Consider the following 24,092-nt stretch of genomic DNA (forward strand, 5'->3'; position numbering starts at 1 on the left):
CAGCAGGGGAAGAGCATTTCTGCCACACGGCGAGGCATTGCGTGCTTTTTATACACACGGGCAGTTGGAAAGTAATATGACCCTGATCTGTAAAGTTACCTTGAACTTTATTTGCACCAGTCTGTTTTGAACGAGGCGGGGCTGCAGGCTGCCGGTGTCGCATAGGGCTGCCGTAGCCCCGCGGGAGCAGGAGGGCTCGCACCCGCCGGCACCCCTGTGCCCCGGTGCAGGCAGGCCATGCCTGGCCTTCTGCCACCGTGCCAGCCGTTCTGTGCTACTGCCACCAGCAGTGGCATTTTTGCAAAAGCCGGCTAAATAACACGTACAAACTGCCCCTGAGGGAAAGCCCAGTGAAAACTATGACAGCGTAAGTGAAGAAGGAACAAGTTGTGTATATTTTTATTGATACACTGACCTTGCCCCTAACTAACGCTCTGCAGTGCACAGAAATGCATTTATACTTATAAATGATGCTGTGGTAGCAGTGCCTTGAATAGAAGCTTTTATTTCTTGTTAAAAGGAGCCACCTGAAGTTGCTGTGAAGATCTACCATTACTCTTGACAGAGCACTTAACAGTGTTTGTGCTTTACACTTTAACTAATGGGATGTGACACCTATGTCAGGGAGCTCATCGGCGAAAATCCCAAGGATGCAAATCCTATGTATAGGAATATGTCCCATTCCCAGGAGATCTGAGAAAAACTTCAGAGAAAGTCAGCTGCTATAGCTCATGACAGTGTAATGTCCTGTGTGTCACATCCAATAATTTCAAACACAGAATGTGCAGGCTTCTTCCAGACTTGCTGTGTAATTAAATATTCTCCATACAATCTGTGGAAATAAAACTGATGCAGAAAGAGAGCAAAATAGCAATTCATACTGTTTTATGTGTGAGCTTTTGTAGCAGAGCCAGAGCTGAATGACAGAATTGTCAGGACTCTTCAATCAACATGAGGGAACATTAAATAGCAGGAAAGCAAGGAACTCAGTTTAATAAGAAATCGATACATCAACTTTTTGTTACTTTACATTCTCTTGCTTGCTCTCTTCTTAAATAGGAGAAGAGGTACTAAGTTTTTTCACCAAGTACAATGTTTATGCATTCCTACCATCTGGGCTTCTAGCATGTCTTAACAACAAATGAGCATTAAAAGCAACAGCTCCAAGAGCTACTTCTGTTAGACCTCCAAGCCTCAGGTGTGTAAAGGCCATCCCATCAGATGCATAGCCACAAATTTTATCTTTGCTACAACTGTTTGGTTTTGTCATGCTGGGCCATTTTAAAATTTCCATTTATTAACCTCTCCATTATATTTATGTTGCAAAATTTTCCCCTTCTGAGAAGATAAAAAGTCGAGGGAGGGATGACTGCTCCAAAGTTGAGCAATGTAGAAGTGTAGTGCTGCTGAGGGGCAACTACCACTAACTGCAGCGAAGGTCAAGGGGGCTCAGGGCACCGAACACCTGATGGGATCTGCTTGTCCACCTCTGCCCACCTCTCCGTCCATTCAGCAGCTCTCTACTATTGTCCATTGCTGCGATATCAAAGAGCTTTTTAGGTTAAACGGCACAGCAACAGAGAAATCTCCAGAAAGTCCCATCCTTCTTATCCTCACTGTAAAATTCTAGCTGGGTTGAGGTTCAGTGGAATGAAAAGCTAATGCCATCTGAGGTTCTGCATGAGTTACATGGATTGGCTAATGGCTGTATTAGAAAGAGAGACCGAGCTTGCTAAAACCATTCTTAAACAGTTTGCTTGCGAAAAGAAGTTCTGCCTTCTAATTGCTGGTGAGCATGCTGGTGTTCCAGTAAACTAGGTAGGAGAGTGAGCTCTGATAAACCCAACTCCTCTACACCATGGAAAAAAATATTTGACTTCAGCTGAAATCAGTACCATTTCACAGTTCACCATCATTTCACCCTGATGGTTTCTGTCATTGGTTCACAGTTCCTATTAATTTTGCTTATTAAAGTTCTATTCCAGATTAAAACAGTTCCTTTCCATTTTTTTTTCCCCTGAGATCTGCATCAGTCATATGCAAAGAGTCAGTCGTGATGTCAATAACATATGGTATTGGGTACCATTTCTATTTATCATAATTTATTTCCTTTGATTGCGTATAGTTCTAAGAGGCAGAAGCAAAGCATATTTTTCTAACAGGAAATCCTGGTATATTACAATAGCTTTATGACTGATTACCAAAAATACAGAGTAAAGGTTACTGCCTCAGTACAACTGCTAAGGACAGATCATCAGCTTTTCCTGAGAGAGTGATTACTCAGAACTGTGAGTCGATATTGAATTGCCAGTGAAACAGATCCTGGCATTCCTGATTCAAAATTGTCTGAAATGAGTTCTCTGTGTCACCTGATTTTCCCAAATGTAGAGGGCCAGCAGCTAAAATTAGCTTTATGCTCATAAACTAGACAACAGTTACTTTTACTTTCTAAATCTTACAACGGTTGCAGCCACATGCACCTCAATATTGTGTCTACAGACTTCTTGCTACACTAGCAATGCTTCTTACTTTCAAATGTTAAGAAAGTATACTATACAAAAAACAATGTTGTGATATGAGAAACCCCCACGGACTTTTCATCTATTTTCGCTGTTCCTAGCACGATGGTTTGAGAACAGTAAGACACAGTCACATCAGTGTTATTTTTTCTGTTTTGCATTTATCTGCCTTTTCAGTCAACAAAGCACACACCCCTACAAATACTTGCTGCCACCACATTCTCTCTGCGACCATCTGAATTGCTCCTTGGGCACAAGTGCCACTGTTTGGACAACAAAAAATATATCCTAAGTCCACACAGAAGATTGCTACAGACAGCTTGTGGGTATTCACAGCACTGCTGGGAACTGTGCTGCTCCAAGCAAGGCTGCTGTCGCTGTCTCTCCCCTGGGTAATGTTGTTTTGCATGCCTGTACAGGTAATATATACTTAATATAGCTCTTCATCTTTCGAGTTTAGGTGATTTGTACATGATGCAACCTTTTTCCTAAAATTCATGGATTTCTCAGGTTTGCAAAAGCTGCCTGCTAGGTGTAGAAGGTCCTAGGCTTTTACCCTCTCTGACCAGTGTGCAACAGCAAGGTCAGCGTAATGAAGTCATCAGGAGCCGAGGGACATTCATTACTATAAAATATCCAGTGACTTACACAGATTCTTAAATATCCTATTAGGTGCAAAAGTATAAGACATGTAATATTTTTGGCTCTTAACCCATAGCCTTGATTTGCCTCACAGAAAACTTGGAAGGCTGAAGAGACTTCTCAGATAATACAGGAACTTAAGTGGTTGTCTCATCCTTACCCTGGCAATAGCTAAATGTGTGTCCTTCAGGAAGAGTTTAAGATATATACCACTTTTCTTGCTTTCAATCATTTGCAGCTTAGCGCATTCCTGAACCAGAGTGGGTTTATGCTTTAAATAACTCTCAGTTCCTACGCTATGATCTCATGCGCTCTGCTTCTGAAGCCACATGAACATCCACATCAGCCTATGTCAAGGAGCTCTGTGGATGCTGTATGCGAGACAATACTTGATCAAACATGACATTTGCTGGATTTGGTGCCTTATTGATTTTGTACTGGAGAAAAAAGAGGAACCAGTCAATCCTCATTCACCCTCCCTATACCTTTCTTTACTTTGTAAATCTCAGCAAGACTCCCACAGTCATCCTTTGACCAAACTAAAGAGACGTAGCTTCCAAGATTGTTTTTTTTCTCTAGAGTGGTACCATGCCTTTGATCATGTTGTTACTTCTTTGAACACTTCTTAGCCCTATATCTTTTCTAAGATATCTTTTCCTCTTTAAGGAGTAGTGGGGAAAGTATCAGAACAGGATATGGGATCCAGGACTTAGGAGCGCATCGATTTATGCAGGGACCAAATGAAGTTCTCTGCTTTGTCATTCCCAGAAGTCACTCTGGAACACTGAGCTGTTGTTGCCATGAAACTGTCACAGGCCCCAAGTTTTACTCCTGAGTGACAGTCATCAGTTCAGAGGCTTTCATCCTAGTCAGGAGTAGAGTCCGGACTGTTGGTTCTTATGTGCATTTTTTGCCATATGTATATACATATATACACTGAATTATCATTTGAAACCTAGTTGATGATTTTCATGAAGTCCTCCTGCAATTCTTTGGGCAGCCCTAGTCTTCCTCTGAATAATTTTGTATCATCAGCACAAACATTCATATTCTGAAACTTTGAAAGCACTGCTCTTCAGAATAGTTGGCTCAATGTTGTGAGTTGTTTAAAAGACTTATCATAATTTTATGGGGCAGAAGATATGATGTCCTCGCAGTAGAGTGCCTGTATATACAAGTATATATATGTTGGACTATACATATTGGTGCACAATGTATATAGCAACTAAGTTATTACTAAGCAGTGACGAAGCTCTCCTACTTTCCTAAAAGGTGAGACTGGAGGCAGGTGCACTTCTGGAGGAGAATCTTCCCCTATTATTTCACATGTGCTGCGAGAAGGAAACACCTTCCTAGGAAGCTGACAGCAGCCTTTTTGAAGTTATCTTGTGGCACCAGTCTGATACGTGCACCTGTTCCTTGATTCAGTGATCTCTTATCTCTCTGGTCTCCCGTACAAACATTTAATTGGCCTATAAACATTTATATGACTTTAGAACAGGATTTTTTCTAGGAGTTTTATGCATTTAATTTTCTGGGAGGAGTTGGGTGAATACTGTGTGACTGGTACTTTTGAAGACACCTGACTTCACTAACAGCCTTAATGATGCAAAAGGACCCAGTAATAAAACGAATATCTTTCTGAAAGGCTTCCTGTCTCGTCCTTGTCCCATGCTGCACACCACCTTTCTTGAGCAGTAAAGGTATTTATTTCTCAACGAGAGGGACCAAGAGCTACCGTTCAGACTGCCTCTTTGGCTAGGCAGATAGTGGGGAGCATCACCCCCAAGTTAAAGCCCGCTCAGCTTTGAAACAAGCTCTGAAACAGCGTATTTACCTTGTGCTCCAACAGGTAATGCTGTGGCAGACTAGGATTTGGCCTTTATATCTGAAGCAAGGGTACATAAATTATAAATCGAGTTAATTTGAAGACATATAGCTTATCTTGAAGGTCAGTGGGTGAATTTCTCAAGTGATTGAAATTAAGCATGTGCTTAAAATACTTTGCTTGATTAGGTCTGGTAAAATCAGCATCTTTTTGACGATAGCCATTTGAATAGTGGCAGCAGATTAATAGAGAAGCAGCTGCCCCAGGAGTCCCTGCAGTGAAATGTTGCCTACCATTGAAATTAGGACTATTTTAAACTTGCCTCCAGTGATGAAGTCAGAGAAAAGACAAAAGCCTCTGAACCTCTGCCCCACATCTTGACCTGAAGTAGGAGCTCTGAGAAGCCCCCTTCTTAAAAACCTGCCCTGGGCATCTACATTTAACTCATGGCCTGCTGCTCTTTGTTTCCAAACACACTGGAGTAGCATTTAAAATTACTTTTTGGCAGGTTCTGGTCACTGGCTGAAGACGGGAGAGTTTTTGTCTTCATTTTAAACCAAGGACTTTTTTTAGAGACTTTATGCTGCCCAACCGTAATTCAGCTGTTGCAAATGCGAATGAAAACACTTGCTCTCTGGAGCTATAATGAAATCTGAGACTAAAATATTAATACAGAAAGTAAACAATTAGCTCAGTGATGCTTCTTGGGCAGAAGATGGGGTGTCACAGGAACATAGTTCTTAACTCCTCAGCTTCTTGGGAATCTAAAGCAGCAATGGATTTTTGTGTATGCAAATGCATAAATAAACCCAAAATGGCTTTCGTGGTTGTTTACAACAAACAAACAAAAAAAACCCAGCTGGACAAGTAAACTTTTTCCATGATTTTTTAACACCTTTATCCTGCCTTTTGGAAACATGGGGTCAAAACCTTCTTCATCCAAAAACCCAAGCAGCCATCACTTTGCAGTTGCAGCAGAGCTGCGCACACCATAGCAGACAGGCTGTTTCTGGACTGTTTCTCCTGTGGTTAAAGGTAAGGGTTTGCTTTAAGTCGTGTACAGAAAGGGGCATGACTCTAGAGACATCAGTAGGTTTTAAGGTGCCCAACATCAATTGTTTGCTTTCTTCATACTAGAGAAATTGATGAATTTTTATAAGGGTATATTAGTGAATTTGTATAAGGGCACAGCCCAGGGGGTGTGGGGGTGTGGATGTGTGTGTGTGTGTGTGCGCGCACGCATGTATGTGTGTGTGATATACAGATTATAAACCAGAAATGTCCCTGTACCAGATGGTACCACTTTTTACGGCTCCCCCACCAAGGAGACAGTGTTTGCACAGCCACCCTTATCAGCACTGGGACAGGCACCATCTGTCATTTTAAATATAGATAGATATACCATTTATTATTGCTCTGCAAGTGGAACATGCTAGAAAGCAAGGTAGAAAATGGGACAGTTTTGAAAAAGCAGAGTTAGAAAATGCTCCTGGCTAGCAATGCTGTCTCTAGAGTGGCACTGAAATGGTAACTCCTCTTTTCAGCCCCCTGCCCTGCTGAGAAGAGCGGTTGGGGTGATAAACATTTTAATGTTGTATGGAGCCCACTGTCATGTTCAACTTAAGTCTGTCTTGTTTCACTGAAGATAAATGCCTAATCTAGTGATTAGCGCTCTATAAATACCACAGATTAGTGAGTGAAGGTTAGATGGCAGATTAGATACGTGGAACGTATCTTCAGACTTGTCTTCACAAATTTTATTTATGATAAAATGAGCAAGGTCTTAACAAGTAACCTGTGCTCCAAAAAACTAAATCCCAAACACTTCCATTTTATTTTGAAATATATGAGGGGCAATTAATGTCAACCAGAGGTATAGGACTAATGGATTGAGTTTTCCCTGTGACAAAATTAATATGCTCAAACTTTCCTCACTGTTCGCCACAGGATAACTTCTCTATCCATAACTCTTAAGTTAAATATCTACCTATTCAGATTGGGGGAAATAAAGGAAGAAAGCCATTCTATCTCAAAATTCGGATTTTCGTAGAGCTCAGACTACTTAAAAACTGATAGAAAAATTTACATAATTTGAGTTCGATTCTTCATCATCAGTTACTGATTATGACTCGTGGAGCCTATATGTACAAATCTCCAGGTGGTCACCCAACCCCAGAGAGATTCTTCACCAGATATTTCCTCACCATAGCTCACGCAGAAGAGTCCCGTTTCCTGTGTCTGTCTTTGACCAGATCCCTAACTTGAATGCTGTGACTTTCTTCTACCACAGCCCTGCTAAGGAGATAGCTGCTCTGTTCTCTCAGAGCTGGTTTTCCATCTGATTTGAACTAAGGCTGGGAAGAGTTCAGATACAGCTGTGGCAGGATCTTGCTGCAGATCTGTTTCCTTATTATTTTCCTACAGGGGCAGTGACAGAGCCGTTCGCAAACCCATTCCACCTGGGGACTTGGACATCAGAGGATTCCTAGAACTGAGAGGAGTAACAAAACCCAGTCCACTTTTAGAGCTTAAACATGTTTGCAAAACCTGTACGTCCAAGTCTAAGCACATCTTAGGTTGCCTGAGCTTGAATTACTTCAGATTTTAAAGATACTCTGGTATTACAATCAACTGATACTCAATCTGTTAAACGTTTACCTAGCTGTCACCACTGAAGACCAACAAGAGCAAGAGTCTGCCAGCCTTTAGGCAATCATTCCTTTAGGAATAGCTTGGTCTGACAAAACTGGGGAGGCAGAAAAGATGTTGAGTCACATAGATGTTGGAAATTGTAAAGGAAAACCTTCTATCTCCATGTGCGAGGCTCTGTTATCAAGATACTTTGGGAAGAGAGACAGCTTTCTGATAACCGTGGAGTCCAGCAGGAGAAAAGAAGAAAGGCTGTGAAAACCCTGCCAAAGAGCAGTATGGTTTTGAGCAAACAGGATGAGGAAACTAAGGCTAAGAAAATGAATTTCAAGTGTTCAGACCCACAATAAGATAGTCACGGTGTCTCTGTGCAGGATGAACCAGGATGCTGAGAGAGTAGAAGATCCTGAAACTTTTAAATAGTACAGGGTAAAAACTGAAGGGAGGGAAAGGAGGACAAGATAAACCTGGGCACATTTAGGAAGAGCAGATTATAGCAGGGTAAATCTTATTTGCAAATATTCATATGTAGATGTGAGTTTCCTAAGGAGGCAAAGACGGGCACAAGACAGAAGCATTCCCATGGTGTGTACTGGTAGTTTGAAAGACATTCAGACCTTCTTCTGGACCTATTTCTATATGCAGTGAATGACTGCTTTGCTCATTCAGTATTGCGATTTCAGCATTGTGAGATCAACTGCTGCTTACTCTGGCGTTTACATTATTCCCGTCACTCTGAAAAATAGCTCTGAGATTTTTAGAAGGAAGCACATTTGCAAAAATCATATTTTTGAAAGAGAAATCTGGCTCCATTTGTCTCATAAAAGTCTGCACTTAACCACTTTAAGAAAAATACTATTATTTTAAGGTCAGTGGAAACTCCATTAAACTGTTTCAGGAACTCATCAGTTCATTAGAGCAGTGGAAATTGAAATGTATGCAATGTACTGATTTCAAACATACTATAAAAGAGTGGGCAAGAAATCAAGCGTTTTCTCTCCTCCTAGCGTAACATTCTTCTTTGAGACCCACGGAATCTGGGAGTCATTTTATCATGCTATGTGCCGGTGACTGCTCCTAGCTTTCAGTGGCTACCAAAAGCAGACATGCCTGCATTGCCACCTCTCAACCTGGCCTTTGAAACTAAGCAGGGACATGCCCTTTTCTCCTTTAGCTACCCTGGGGAACACGTGTATGAAGAGCATTGACCTTGAGAGCGTGTCTGATGCCTAGAACTACCACCCTGAAGGGAACAGGCACCTCAGAGCCCAGCCATGTACTTGAAACCATGTTCAGAAAGGCAAGATTCATCTGAAAGCAGCTGAGGGTGCTGGAGAATCCAGATCAGTCAGTAGAGCTGCAAGGCTTGTGTGAACACATAGAAAGAGCCGTGAGAAGCACAGGTTAGTGCTCAACAACCCTTTCACCCTTCCTGATTCCTGTGACACAAAGATGACCAGAGCTTCGCAGCAGTCCTGCAGGAGGGTACATCCGAACTCAGGTGGACTGAAGGGTTTATACCTTCATGACCTGCTTCCCTTTATAACTCAGATCCAACAGCGGGGGTCATTCTGGTCCAAACATCTCCCCCTTTTCCTCCCTCCTCCCACCCCGTAGACTTCTTGTTCAATAGGTCAAAGAGGAAAGGCTCTAGCACTTCCTTCCACTAAGCCAGTACTTGATACCAGCTGTTGGGGAGATGTGAAACTCCTTTGGACAGGGTTGGAGGGTTTGTCCCCCCTCAGACAGGTCACAGCTATTCCTGTAACTGGCCAAGACCCTTAACAAGCTCTCAGTTCATTGTAGAGCAGAGCTGGGAAATGCCCAAATCCCAGGATATGGTTCATCTTAAACTTCCTATTCTGCACCCACACCACGTACCCTGCTAATCATGTTTTTTGCAACCTCCTAAGTGGTAATAAATGACACAGCTCATTAACTGATCTCATTTGAGACTGGAGTTGATGGCAACCACACACGTGGAGGTGATAGAATTTTGGAGGGTACCTCAACCCAGTTCCCCAGCTCAGTGTCTAGAGAGGCTGCTGGGACAAGATGTACTAAGCTGACCCAGCAGGTCCCATCCTGTGGTAGGAGGTCACCCCCACAGAGCTCTGTGCTCCTGCCAGGCCCCACGCACTTCTGCACCCACCAGGCCCCGCAGAGCATCTTACCTGCTTTAGAAAGCAGGAGAGAAGTCATCTGCAGAGAGAAGAAGATTACCTTGAGCTGGTTCACTGGTGGGAAAGGACAGGAGAGCTGGTCTGATGGGTGGGCAAAAATCTTGTATCTGGTTCAGCAGAATGAGTCCCACCAGCTCGGGTGAGACTCTTCCCGGGACCTTTTGGGGCAGGGCTCCCTCCAGCACTTCCCACCTCAGGGCATCCACTAGTGATTTTGTTTGCCATGCAGTTATGTTGAGCATGGGAGCCAGGGTCTGTGACCTGTTCAGTAACAAAAGCAGCGTGCGGAAGGACAGCGTTCACGTTTGCTCTGTTTGCTGCTGTGCATGCTAACATTACTACTAAACTATAACCTATGGCAAAGAATAGGTTTGTTTGTCAGATCAAACGTAAGAATGGAACACCCAGTAGAAAAAAATACTGTGAAAATTTTAATTTCACACACATTTTCCCTTGAGCAACTATTAACATGAGACGCTTGGTTTCTTGTGACTCTTAGCGTCAACTTTAAACCCTCAACACCTGAAACAAAAATGAAGTCAAAACAAATAAGGGAAAAATTAATTCTGTTTGTATTTTAAATGTCAAAATAAGATGTCACTTTGAACACTTCTAAAGTTAAAACAAGTAATATACAATATATTAAAAATGCCATGCAGATTAGCTAAAAATATTTATTTTTGCAAGAACTTTGTTTTCACCCTGAATTCATGTGTCCACAGCAAGCTGTACGGTTTGAAAAAAACAGCAGGCAGAGGTTTAGCTGGTTCATTAGCTAGCTTTCCTCACCTTCTGTTTGCATTTGTGTTTCAGTGTGCGTGGAGGATGAGCAGATTGGTGATATAGCATCAGAAAACACATGCCTAGACCCAAAATGTCATTTCAGGCAGCAAGAGAATGGAAAAAATGAGTAGAACATAAAAAATCCCACCCCACCAAATAATCATAACAGGAGAGGAAGAGGTCTCCGGTAGATCAAACTTTCTTCTGAAAAATATTACTGAGAACATTTTGACAAAAGAGCAGGTGCACAAGTATTGATGTCATCAAAGTGAATGACTGCACCACTGCAGTAGCACTGAAGTGCTCCAGGTCATGTTTGATTACACCTCCACCGTTGACGGTAAACCCATGAAAACGCCTCAGGTACCCCATGGTCATGCAACCACTTTGGTGCTGAGAAGGGTAAGAGCAAGATTAAGAGCAAGGCCTTTGTGCATTCTGTTACATGTTAAATCCTGACACTGAAATCTCACAGGTGGAGGTGTTTAGAAGAAGAGAACAACTGAGGAAGCAAACTAAGCAAGCAAACAAAAGAAAATTATTGGAAAAAAATATTATTACTGGTTAATGCTTTCCATTGTTACTGCTTATTAAGATATTAACACTTCCCTGTCTGAGCTAGGAGCTTACTATGACAGTTTTAATCTCAAAGAAGATAAAAACCAGGAACAGAGGAAGATTTTTTTCCCCTTTAGCTTTCTTTTCTAACAGCAAAAGAGTTTTCCCCGGCAAATAAAGCTTTTCTAGCACCGATGGGTTTGGATGTGCCTTTAGCTGCACATAGCTGGTATTATAATTCGAAAATGCTAAAAGAAACAATGGCACGTAAAGATACATCAAAATGTGCATTAACTTCCCTTATAGTCAAATGCTTTCTGCTGGCCCTCTCTTTGCTGCCTTCTGATTTGTGCGCTCGTTTGTCACTGGATGTTTGTAGAGCAGGTAAAACATCTGGACCTTGACCTTCTTTGGAGTCATCACAAAACAAATTCATATAAGAAGTAAGTGTGTTCTATCAACTTGCAGGTGCATCCTAGCTCATTTCTCTCAAAAAAACCAGAACATTTCTAAATGTGAAAGTAAAAATGGAAGGCAGATTAAACCTGATTACCATATATCATTATCTCTAAGATACTTGCTGGGATATATCCTCATGAATGTGGATCACATGTAACAGCTGCTATTCATGGTAATACAAATAGCAAGAGCAGCAGTAATGGAAAAATGCTTCCCCGCTTGTGGAGTATTACAAAGCTTTGCTCTGTTACTCTATTTCCAAGATTTCTTTTTTCTCACTCCATCATTTGGCAAATCCAGGTACACTTTGGAGCCCCTGAGCGTGCAGATGGATTAGCTATGAACAGGATGACCACACACCCGATACTTCTACGCATGAACCCATGGACTTTTGATCTGACAATGATCTTCATGAGTCTTTTATTTTCACTCCAACCACCTTAAAGGTAAACCAAACTACCCAGATGTAATTGCAAAATCCAAGGACAGAGAATTATATACAAGTTGACTTCACAGATAGAAAACAACTGATAAGAGACCAATATGACAGCTGACTGTAGTTAACCTTTAATTGGGATCCAGCAGCAGCATGTGCTTGCTAAATATACTGTTTCAAAACCAAAATACACATAATCCCATCTTGTTTATGCAACAAGTAAAATTAATGGAAAATATTAATCTCTGGTCTGACATGACCGTGTTTACATTATAAAGCCACAATGCAGTGTGTACCATTTGACACCAAGCCTCAAGCAGGATTGCTTTGATTTTGTCTTTTACTTCACACTGTGAAACCAGTGCTTTAATGTCAACTTTACGAAGACACCAAAGTTGTTGCTTTTTAAAAAATAAAACCATCATTTACACATATAAGTATTTAAGCACAAGCAGGCCTCTTTAATCATGGTTCTGCATACACTTTGCTGTGTTTTAGAGTAGTCCAAGAGAAAGCACAGGAGCAGCTTTCCCCAGCTAACATCACCTATGACTTCCTTCTGGCTGCACCTGTTTCCAGTGATGTTAACTCTTAATATTATTTCCCAGTTTATATTCACAAAAGGCATAGGGCAAAGAAGAAAAAAAAAAAAAAAAAAAGCAAAAAAAAAAGCTATATCCCCACCCAAATTTATTGACAAAGTCCTTCACACCTTCATCCCCATGTTCCACTGCATGTTGATATTGAACAGGATTTCCATGTGAAATGAAAACAGGGAGGCAAAGGTTATTTTGGGAAGTGCTGCCTTACAAGATAGAGCTAGAAATGCAAAACAGGTTTGCAATGACCGCTCTGTGGCAACGCAGGTGGAATCTGTATCTAGCCGCATCAGAGGTGGTGGCCAGGAGAACAACCTGAGATAAAGGAAGACCTTACATGAAAAATGTGCACTGGAGAAGATGAGGCATAAAGGTACTAGGGGCTGCCAAGCTAATGCATATATGTGAAAGCAAGGAGCAAGAGGGATTTGCAGGTAACCACTGCTCATGGCATGGATGGAGCAACTGGGCAGGATGGGAAAGGAGCTAAAGACTGAGAAACAGAGCTGAGCTACCCAGCACCTTGAAGGGAGAGTGCAGAGTTCACAGACAACCAAAGGAGAGCCTACAGGCCTCTGAAGGTGGTAAACCCCAGAAAAGCACAGAGCCAAGCTGATTTCTCAATGCCTTTTTGAACTGTGTAGATACCTCTTAAACAGGCTTCTCTTAGATGCTGGTGAACAAGAACCATTTTCTTCTGACACCTACACCAAACTGCTTTACAAGGGTGAGTCAGAAATGTTCCTGGAGTTAGCGTTCACAGTTCATAGTTTTGACTCCTTTACAGAAAATCAGCTGATTACCTGGCTGGACAGAGGATGGGGATAATGGACACAATGACTCGTGGAGTTGATCCCTGGGCTGTTAAACCACATGTTGACTTGTGAAGCAAGAGACAGGCCAGGTACCACAGGCTGGCTGTGGCAGCGGGACACCCTCGCACAGCTCTCCCACCGCGACAGCTCTGTGAGTGGGAGACATCTGGGATCTCGCCAGGGAAAGCCAGGGAATTATTTCTATCGATATTCCTTCTCCAAACAGTTCATGATAATCAGCCGTCGCCCGATTTGCAGCCTCTGTGGAGAGCGTGGGCTGCGCCTCGCCCCCAGCTGGCACAAGCTCACCAGAATGACTGGCGATCCCAGATCTCACAGCCTGACTACCAACCTCATTCAACAAAGCTAAAACCTCAGAGATAAATGTTTGGCGAGGAAGCAGGTGACCCAGTGACAAGAAGCATTCATATTTCTCACCCCTTAGACCAATGCTAGCCTGCCTAAAGCCTTTTATCCGGGTGAAATTTTATCTGTTGCGGAGTGGTTCTGGAAGAGATGAGTCACTGAGAAAGATAAGGTCCTCAATAAGGTCATAAATAACAAGAGCAAATCTAGACAGCCCTATCACCCTTACATTTTAGACTATTGATTTTGAGCATAATTAAGTACGGCGTGTGGCTAGAGAAGCTGAGGCTCAGAGAGGCCATGCAGTTTTTCACACAACCCAGTGGTAGATTTGAGACTCAAACCCGTTTTTCCTGATTCTTTGCCCGGTGCCCTGCCAGCCAGGACCCTCCAGAGTCCCAGGCTGAGCCCCAGATTAAATCTTCTCATGCTCTTGCTCACTTTGTAGGACGGATCTCCTACTGAAGCTTTAAGCATTTGGGAGCCTGTTCTTGCGCTGACAAGCCTGAAGTGGCCCAGCCTCTGAAATACAAACAGAAATACTTTTGGGGCACAACTCCAAGGCCCGCAGTGCTTGCCAGAAAAGCACACACCCTTTTTTTATTACTCCAAGGTAATAAGCTTAAATTCAAAGTACCCCTCAGGAAGTTTCCTTGGGCAGCTCTCCACAGTGCTTTGAAGCACTCCTGTGCGGTTAGCAACTGTCCCTAGCAGGAGCAGACCACCCTTCTGCCCTTTCCAGTTTAGTCAGAGCCTCAGTCAACCCTCGCTGCCAAAATTTAGAACCCCTCTAAAACCAGCAAGTAGCCATCCATCAGCCACTATCAGCACTGCCATCCTTCAAGCGACAAAGCCAAGATGCTGCATCTTTGAGCAGACACAGGGTGACTGAGGGCTAGTTGGGTCCCGGGGCTTGCTCAGCCTTTGCTGCTCACAGGAGCTGTGCAGGTCGACCCACTCGGCCACGTGAAGGTGACCTTGTTGAAGGGACTTACTTTGCTGAGTGAATGCAGCTGCACTCAAATCTGGACTTGCCCCTGCCTTCAGGGGATGTTGCAGAGGGTAATAAAAACCATCACTGCATTAGCCTGGTTGTGGCTGGAAACATTGGAGGCTGAGATTAAAGCAGTGTGTGAAGTAAGAGGAAGGACGGGAAGCGGGCACGGGAGGTAGGAAGGAAGGAAGGAAGATGCAGTTCAGCATCTCAGCGGAGGAGGCTTTGCCTGCCCGAGTGATGGTGCGGGGGGCTGCATGCCTGGCCCACCTGCAACGCCAGGCACAGAGGCTGCCTTCAGCTTTCAAGCCCTTCTCAAATGAGCTGTCACCACCTTGGCTCTCCAAGCAAAGGTCATATCTTACCAGAGCTCAGAACCAAATTACTCCATATTTTCTCTGCATTTGAGCCTGTTCACCCACAAAGCTCACCTCCCTGTCTGAAGTTACTGAAAGGGTTGGTGTAATTAGTTTACTGCAATAGAGGGTCTTGTGTACTAGGACAAGATGCCCATAATCCAGGGGAAGATAAAACAGATCAGAAGCAAGCGTTCTTACGAGATAGTGGTGCTTTTAAATAAATTAAGCCATTGCTTTTTTCTAAAAGATTCCTTTAAAATGCAGGGAACAGTCCACCGTGCAGTTAGGAAAAGCTCTGCTATGAGCAATGCCATGGTGCCCTCAAGTGGATGCAAAACGCTCAGAAACCTGCTACAGCCCGCATCCTCCTGAGCCCGCTCCCGGCTCTCCGCTTTGCAACCCCAGCCTGTGCACGCAGCGAGCCCTTTGCCATGCCAGAGGAAAACAATGCGCTTCGACATTAAAAGGGTGCCAGACCAAAAGTTTCTTGCTTACTTAAGATAAATGCATTTTGAAGAAATTATTTCATTTGGGGCAAGGGGTGGAGGGGGAAGGCCAAACAAAAAAAAAAACCAACACCAAAAGCCCTGGTTGTAGCATTACTGTCCTGATGTTTCCAAGGGGTAGGAAGGAAATCGAGGGGCTTTATGGCCCCACCACAGACTAAACACCATTGATCCTGATTCCCTTCCCAGATGCAGTATTGCCTTCCTCTGGAAATCAGCAGTCGATGCCAAATTGCCTGACACCAGCCCCTGTGGACGTGCCGTTCGGTCACCTTGCTGTGCCAGCAGCTGCAAGATACTCTGTTCTGTCCCTTGCTGCCAGGAGGGGCCGTTTGGGTGAGATGGCCCTAGTCCGGGACAGAAGGGAGTTCAGGTGGACAGATGTGAGCCACGCAGCGCCCCAGCCCTCAGGAACAGGGAGGGGGCCTGGGTCTCCTCTACCTACCAGAGCGGACACAGACATGGAGGCAGAGGCGAAGACGCTGCTCTGGGAGGTCTCTGTCACATGCCGAGGGTGAAGGTGCAATCTGGGCACTGCATGAAGCAGATCTGTGAAACCAGCACAACTCCTGAGCCAAGTATGCTGCTAGTCATCAAGAGATACCGCAGCGTTTAACTGGAAACCCATGCCAGAATGGCCACTCTTTGTAGTAACATCACTGTCACGGCAGAAGATGGACAGAAAGCAGCAATAAAGATATTACCCTAAAGATAACCAGCAGTGAACTGGACATACAGGTTAACAGCACATTAGAAAAGACACAGGCCCCGTTCATAGCTTCCTCCTTCCCATGTTTGTTACAAATGTGCTGCGGCCTTTGTCATATCAGAAGGACAGAGGGGCAGCACAGGCCCCAACAGACACCCTTAAAGAAGATGAGCAAGATCTCAAGAGGCTGGAATGGAAATAAAAACAACCTGATGCCCAGTTCACATAATTTTAAAATATCCCTCATTTTTAAGACTATACAGTGAGCCTGGCCGAGCTGTCAGAGGTCCCAGGGCAAGTCATGCTACTGCTAGAGAAGACTCCAGCCATGGTGGGTGACGTAAAACTTCACAGTTATGCTTCGCTCATTTACCTCAGCTGAACACACCACGGGCAGAGCTCTGTTAGAAAAGCGACGCAGGTGCTGGTGCACTTTCACACACGTGTTCAGCTCTTTTCACATGGCCTTTTCTGCAGAGCTGCTTCCCAGCCAGGCAGCCCCAGCCTGTCCTGGTGCCCAGGGCTCTTCCTCGCCAAGGCAGGGCTTGGCATTTGTCCTCGCTAAATGTTACAGGGTTCCCGTCGATCCCTTTCTCCAGGCTGCCCAGGAAAAGCAGCACTGCCCTCAAGCGTTTACCATCTGCAAATCTGTTGAGGGTGCATCGCAATCGCCTCCTCTAGGCCCTTGAGGAAGATGTTGAATAAGAATCACCCCAGGACGAGTACGGAGCTGCAGGTGACCGTGAAGTACAACCTGTCAGCCACTGCCCTCTGAGCCCAGTCATCCAGCCAGCAGCTCACCCATCTTCTAGTTGTCCATCCATCCACCCAGTCCCTAATATCCTGCCTTAGATACAAAAGTATTGGGGGGGGGGGGGGGGGGGGGCAGTGTCAAAAGCCAAAAGCCTTGCTAAAGTCAAGGTCAACATCATCCCTTGCTCTCCCCTCGTCCCCAGATCCAGTTATTTCACCACAGAAGGCAATTAGGCTGGTCAAGCGTGACAATCTTCTGAGCAGCTGAGGAAAGAACTGGCAATATAAGACTCTAACTACAGCAAACATTTTTATTAGAATGAGCATTCCTAGGTATATAAAGAAATCATGGTCAACAGGAGTCAATCAGAAGCAGCTGTCTAGCAGGGCAGGAAGGAATGCAAACTTCCCTAAACCAGAAACAGAAACAGGTTCAGAAACAGGTACCTAATTTAGCTCTCTGAATCAGCTGCTTTAGAGCATTCCCGTGCAAAAGTATCCAAAACACCGATACAAATCTTAGTAAAGATTTAGCTCTCGAAGGAGGTAAATAAAGAACCTAATGACAGTAACTGTGAGGCATCGGAGTGCATGGGCATTGCAATCTTAAAACACCTGCAGCACATCGTTCAGCCCAAGAGGCTGGTTTTATGTGGACCAGGCACCAACAGACACCAGTAACCAGCGTGTTTGAGCAGAAACAGCAGCTCTGGTCACAGAGCGACAAATTTTAGACCTGTTCATTGGCAGACCAGTGTGTCTGACTCTGGACAACGAAATATGATCAATGGCCTCAAATATGCCTTTTAGACATCGCCAAAAGTCTCCGTGTGTTTGAAGTCAACACATGTAATTTTCAAATCAAATGCCAACATGGGAGAAATTCAGTGAGTGCAGAAGTTTCTCCCTGTGGATCCATCAGAAGTCAGCTAAAATACAATCCAGAGCCAGTACTGTGCCAGTGAAGTTCTGTACAGCTCAGAAACAGTTACCAGAGCTGTAACCCAAAACAAAACCATACAAAAAAGAAGAAAAAAGAAAGAAAAAAACCCCATAGAGCTATGAATACAACAGATTATGAACAACCTCTTAATGGCATATGAGAAAACTGTCAGTACAGGTAGAAACCTGTTTAAGGCAATCTAGACTCTGAATAATAAAATTATTTTATGTATGTAGATAATAGAGATCTAAGAAAGGTAAAAAACTATTTGTATTAATTTGAAATCAATGGATGGATTGAAGACATTGTCAAGACCTGCCAGTTTTATGCCAAAAATACAGGCCCACGCAAAGAAGAGAAGGGACTGGTGACACTGGCATACCAGCTCTTACACTGATGTCGGTATCGATTTGACACTAACAGGACAATGATATATTGCTCTAGAACATCACCACTGATGATAACATACCCTAACAAAGTACATGACAACAGTATGAAGAGAAAACCACCCCACATATTGGCACTGCTTTGTTCCAACTGTGACCCTTTGGGACAGTGGAATAACCACAAAGGAAGCAAAGCTGCACTCTGGCTGCCAGTGGTACAGATATGATTATGGCACAGTCACAGCACACATTAAAAGCTGGCAGTCATTAATACAAGGACAACCAGGAAGCAGTAATTAAGCAGAAGCACAACATTAAGCAATTAAAAGACAAAGTTATGATTGGGGCAAGTGGTTGAGCTTGGGGTGCGGAAGATGCAGCAGGACCCTTCCACTGAGGAAGTCTCTTTCAGTCAGTTCCTTGGTGTTCACTAGTCCTGGCCACAGCTGAAATGATCTTCCCAGGGCAGATCCGTGGCCACACCATACTGGCAGCAGCAGGAGGATGCTAATTTATGGTCTTGCCTCAGACCAGGCTCCTCAGGCTTCGGATTCCTTTCTGACCAGCAAGCAACATCCACGTCTGCCACCCTGGGCAGCAGCACTGCCTACAGGAAAGGACTGCGGTCCAGAGAACGTAGGGGCTAAACCAGAGACTGAATATCGCTATATGCTACACCCTATGGGAGGCTAGCATCCTCAAAAAAATAGGATAAAAAAGTTCAAGACACAACCTGGAGAGGGACATTTCTCTTTACCAAACAGCCCCTAAATCTGTAAGAACAAAAGCCAGTCAGTTTTGTTTTAAGGATAGAAGGGTTGCAAGATTTTATTTTAAAATGCAAGTGATCACAGATTAAAATAAAGTGGCAAGACAAATAAACAAAAGCAGATCTAAGAAACTAAAAAAGGGGAAAAACTTCCTACAAATATTTTTTCTCATCTAAAAGGTAAACAAAGATTGACCTTGCAAAGGATATTAAAACAAATAGGGTATTCTCTCATACATAAAAGGCCACAGGAAAAAATAAGGACAATGTACAGATAACTAAATTTACATATAACCCCAAAAGAAACAAATTCTCTGCCTCAGTTTTCAGTGAGGGCCATAACGTCTCCATGGAGCAAAGGCAGGATGGCCACTGAAACTGAGCATGGTGTTGCACAACTCCACCATCCGGGAATTGGAAGAGCAACTTCATTTGCACTCAGGCACTGATGGCCATCTCAGAAACGTCACTGCCCACTTGCCCCAGGCTGTTCTTTCCTCGGTCAGTCAGAGACAAAATATTTTGCTACCTGGACCTTAATTCTGACCTCAACAAGCTGCTCTTCGGTAATTCCAGAAGGATTAGCATATAAAATTACTAGTGAGATAGAGTCATTTTAAAGTGAATATACCATGTTTGAAGATCACCAAGATCAAGGTGTTCAAGGCAAAAAGGTGTTGATCTATGCAAGACTAAGTAGTCTGATCTCAAAAGGATGTCTAGATTTAAAAAGAAACATATGTAACAATAATGTGGAATGTGACACAAAATGGAGCTTAGGGTTATTGATGATAAATCACACCCTACTAAAGAATTTCTTTCTTCCTGACAGTCAGGAGATCAGGATGTATTGAACATATCTTCACATACAGCTTTTGGCACAACAACTTCTTACTGGTTGAAATGGGGGAAAAGTGAACCATTAAGACAGGTGACAACATACAGTACTAACACTGGCCTTGCTCACCAAGTGGCTTTGGATGTCATCCTGCTGTCAGAAAGAAATCAGAAGCCTGAGGAGCCTGATGCAAAGCAAGAGCAATTTCAGTCGGCTGAAATGAGGTTCTTAGATCTCCTTCAAAGTTTGAGGATCACGGCTAATATTGTCATTAATGACAAACCAGCATTCCAATTAAATTTATCGTTACCTCTGCCTTTACCATCCTAAATCCAGGATCAGTAATTTATGTCTAGGTGGTTATTTTCACAGACGGGGACAAAATTAAGTTGCAGTAAACTCAATCATACAAAAAGCAGATCAAGCACCTAGAACCAAAGCCAAAGTGTTGCACTTGGGTGCTGTGAGCTTAGCAGCTAGAGGTTAAAGAGGGGGGAGAGGAGAAGAAAAAAAAAAAAAAGAAAATCCAGAGTGCTGTATTAGTAATTTTGATTAGTTACCGACCACAACTGCTTAAGCCAACAGAAAGGATGCAGCCTAGGGACGGTACTCAGAACAGTATTCCCTGAAGAGACAAAGCAGTGTTATTTCCCTCTAAAAGGCATCCAGTGAGACTTCCAAGACAGTTTTCATTTTCAACTCATCTTCTCTGAACGTGGCCAGCCAGGATGCGCAAAAGGGCCAAGACAGGTTACTAGGCGGCTCAGGAAAACACTACAGAAAAGCCTGACTCACTTAGCCGAGCAGAAGGGAGGCTGGGAGAAAGCAGGAGGGCACCAGACACTCACTTCCCAGACAGGCTCTTGACAGCTCACAAGGCAGAACGGTGCAGACGCAGCACCTCTGTTTCTGCTTGGGCTGTTCTGTTTCATTTTGTTGATTTTGGGGGTTTTGTTGTTGGTTTTGTTTTCTTTTTTTTTTTAAATTGAATTGATTCGCACCAGGAACTATAGTATGATTTCGCTACGCAGGGAAATTGACGCTTTATCTTTTCCTGTATTAATAATCTTCATCTTTCTTTTATGCTTGCCCTGTCTTAGGGAAAGGAAATTCTTCATTATTAGGCTATGATGTTCTAAGAGATGCTCAAGATGAAAATCAATTAACCTCTGTGATACCTTATCTCAATGAAGACTTCAAGCTATTATTATAATTGCAAAATTAAGAGATAAAGATATATATTTCAGTTAATAAGAATGAGCAAGTCTCCACTTGTAATGACTCTTGTTTACTGTAAGCAGGTAAGATGAATAAGCTGTTATGGAAAACGCATTGGAAGTACTAGGTTTGGATGTACAAGTCATGCATTAGCAATGTCTATGGATTAACTCATTACACAACCAGTCTCTATGCACATCCCTTCTGGGAACATAGAGGTTTCGAGACATAGTCAAAAGCAGGATGTGTGATATGCAGGGAAGTTTACTTTTCACTAATCTTCCATGAAGCAGAACCTCCCTGAACTCAAAAACATGCTTGGCCAGTGGCTGAAGGGGCAAGATGTAATGCTCTGATACAATGACAGACCACAAAGTGAACAGTAAAGCTGTGGGGTTCCTCATTTTCCAGCAGGCTTACTCCAGATCTTGAAAGGACCTTAATTCCAGGACGTGGAGGCATTAACGCTAAGAACGATGGCAGAAGTCTACCCAAACAATACCGAGCGCCTTTCAAAAGTGAAACCCAGAAAATTTTGAAAGTTAAACTGAACTCCTTGAACTGGCATTTCCCCATGAAACCACCACTGGAGAGCTTCCAGCTATTGCCCTAGAACAGGGAATAAGGACTTGCATATAGCAAAGTGTGAGGCAAGGTGCTGTGGGAAGGCTGAGCACATGGAGAACCGTGCAAAAGGAGGGCTAGTTAAACAAGTTTTGCAGGACTGGTTATAGACCTGCCCACGTAGGAAAGCCCCACCAGTCCACCAGAGTGGTTATTGGAACGTTGCCACCTACACTAACCTGAGCTGCCGGCAGGAATTGCTGCCAGCATTACCAGCAGGCTATGTGCAAAGCGTGAATTCGTGTCAGCTATGTCAGTATGTGGCTATAGGCCGAGAGGAGAAAGGTACAGCACAAAGGGACCTAAACATGAACCTGTAAGGACCAAACCTGAGGACCACAGCTCTAACAAGCAGACCTGGACTCTGCTCCTACCGTAAGTGCCATAGTTGACCACGCTGCTACTTGCTCCCCTGTAGCCTTGCACCCAACTTGCAAAAAAAAAAAAAAAAAAGTCTTTGCCATGACCCCAGCTCCCAGGCGCCCTGCTGAGGGACAGCCTGTGATCTCAGCAGGGAAGTTAGCTACAAAACTTGAGTGACTGCTTGAGGCAGCAGCTCTGGCAGAAGGTGGAGAAGGTGGGATGACAGATAACATCGTACAGATGTGGTCAAGCCATTGGTGGTACACAAAATGCTTGTGAGAACATGACAGCTTGACATGCTTGGTTGATGTATCTAACCAAATATATTTCAATGCCACTTGTGAAAACTGGCACGTTGACAGGTGTGGACAGTGATATCAGTGATCTAGTACCCAAAGAAACCCAGGTACAGGGCTCCAATTAAGGAATCTAACTGTTGCAGGATGGGTCAGAGGCGGAGTGGTCCAATATCCTTTTTCAACATGAACCCTTTCAGCAAGATAAGTGATTCCATTTTTGGCAAAACATCCCAGATGCTTGGGATCAGATGTTTAAATGGAATTTCCAAGCCAGAGATTACATCCATACCACGTATACAGTGCCAAGAATATTAACCTCCTTGAGCACATCTCATCACTTCTGGAACATGTGTATACCTTTAGCTTCCACAATATCCCCCACCAGCCTCATTTCAAACGTAGTTACATTCTGCATACTAAACTGCAACATCTTCCTTTCATCCACTTGAAAATTCTAATAATTTCATCAGCTCCTATCCCTGTGCAATACTGATTTCTCCCCTCCAGCACCCTGCAAGAGTGATACAGTTTCCTACAGGAGTCATATGGCTTGCAGTCTTGTATGGAAGTTGTTCCATCCCTTTGGACACCTTCACTGGATCTCTCCCTATTCTCTAGTTTTACTAGATACTTCTCAAGGACTGCAGACAGCATTTACACCAAACACATTTATATTGCAGCACACCAATGTTTTATTTTCTTCCTTTCTGAATAATTAATATTGTAATTGGCTCCCTTCACAGTACAAGGGTTAGGCAAACATTTTCAGAAAACTATGCATAATGCAGAAGAACCTTCCCCAAATACTGCTCTGAAGACCCTGTTATATGCATATTAGGATACTTTCCTCCCATGTGAATTCCTTTGTATCCTGTCAATGTAGGCTTTCTTCTGCCATTCCATCAATAACATGTGGTTCTTCTACCTGTTTTCCCACATGAAGCTCTAAGTTTTATTTTTCTGAAGACTCCTGTATCAACAATCAATCTGCCATTTAACCCTAAGATTGCTTGGCTCCTTGACCCACTTTACTGGCAATCTTCCTTAGGTGGGAATGACTGACTACTTGCTCCATAGCTTTCTTTCACCTGTTTACACTTGACATTCTCCTCTGCCTTGGCATAATAGCTTCTTTTCAGAGCTGTTGAAGGACCTTCCATTAGTAACTTTTGAAAAATCCAAATGTGCCATATATGACTATCATCATGGAAAGAACTAAGTAATTTGTAAGCATTATTTCTCTGCAAAAACCTCTCTAGATCATGTATCCTCTTCATTCCACTTTTTAATGTATTTTCTCCCTTTGATTTATTTATTACAGATGTCATACTTGGTAGTCTAATATACAAGCACCAATATTCTTGAAGACCAGTATCACTTTTACTACCATCCATTTCTGTATTCCTAAGGCTAATTTAAAAATCACACAGTATGATGTCTAGCACAACTACTGCAAACTCCTTCAGATACCTTCAGTCAATACTGCCTGGGCCT

The sequence above is a fragment of the Falco punctatus genome (assembly GCF_963210335.1).
Source record: "Falco punctatus genome assembly, chromosome: 5".
Taxonomy (NCBI): domain Eukaryota; kingdom Metazoa; phylum Chordata; class Aves; order Falconiformes; family Falconidae; genus Falco; species Falco punctatus.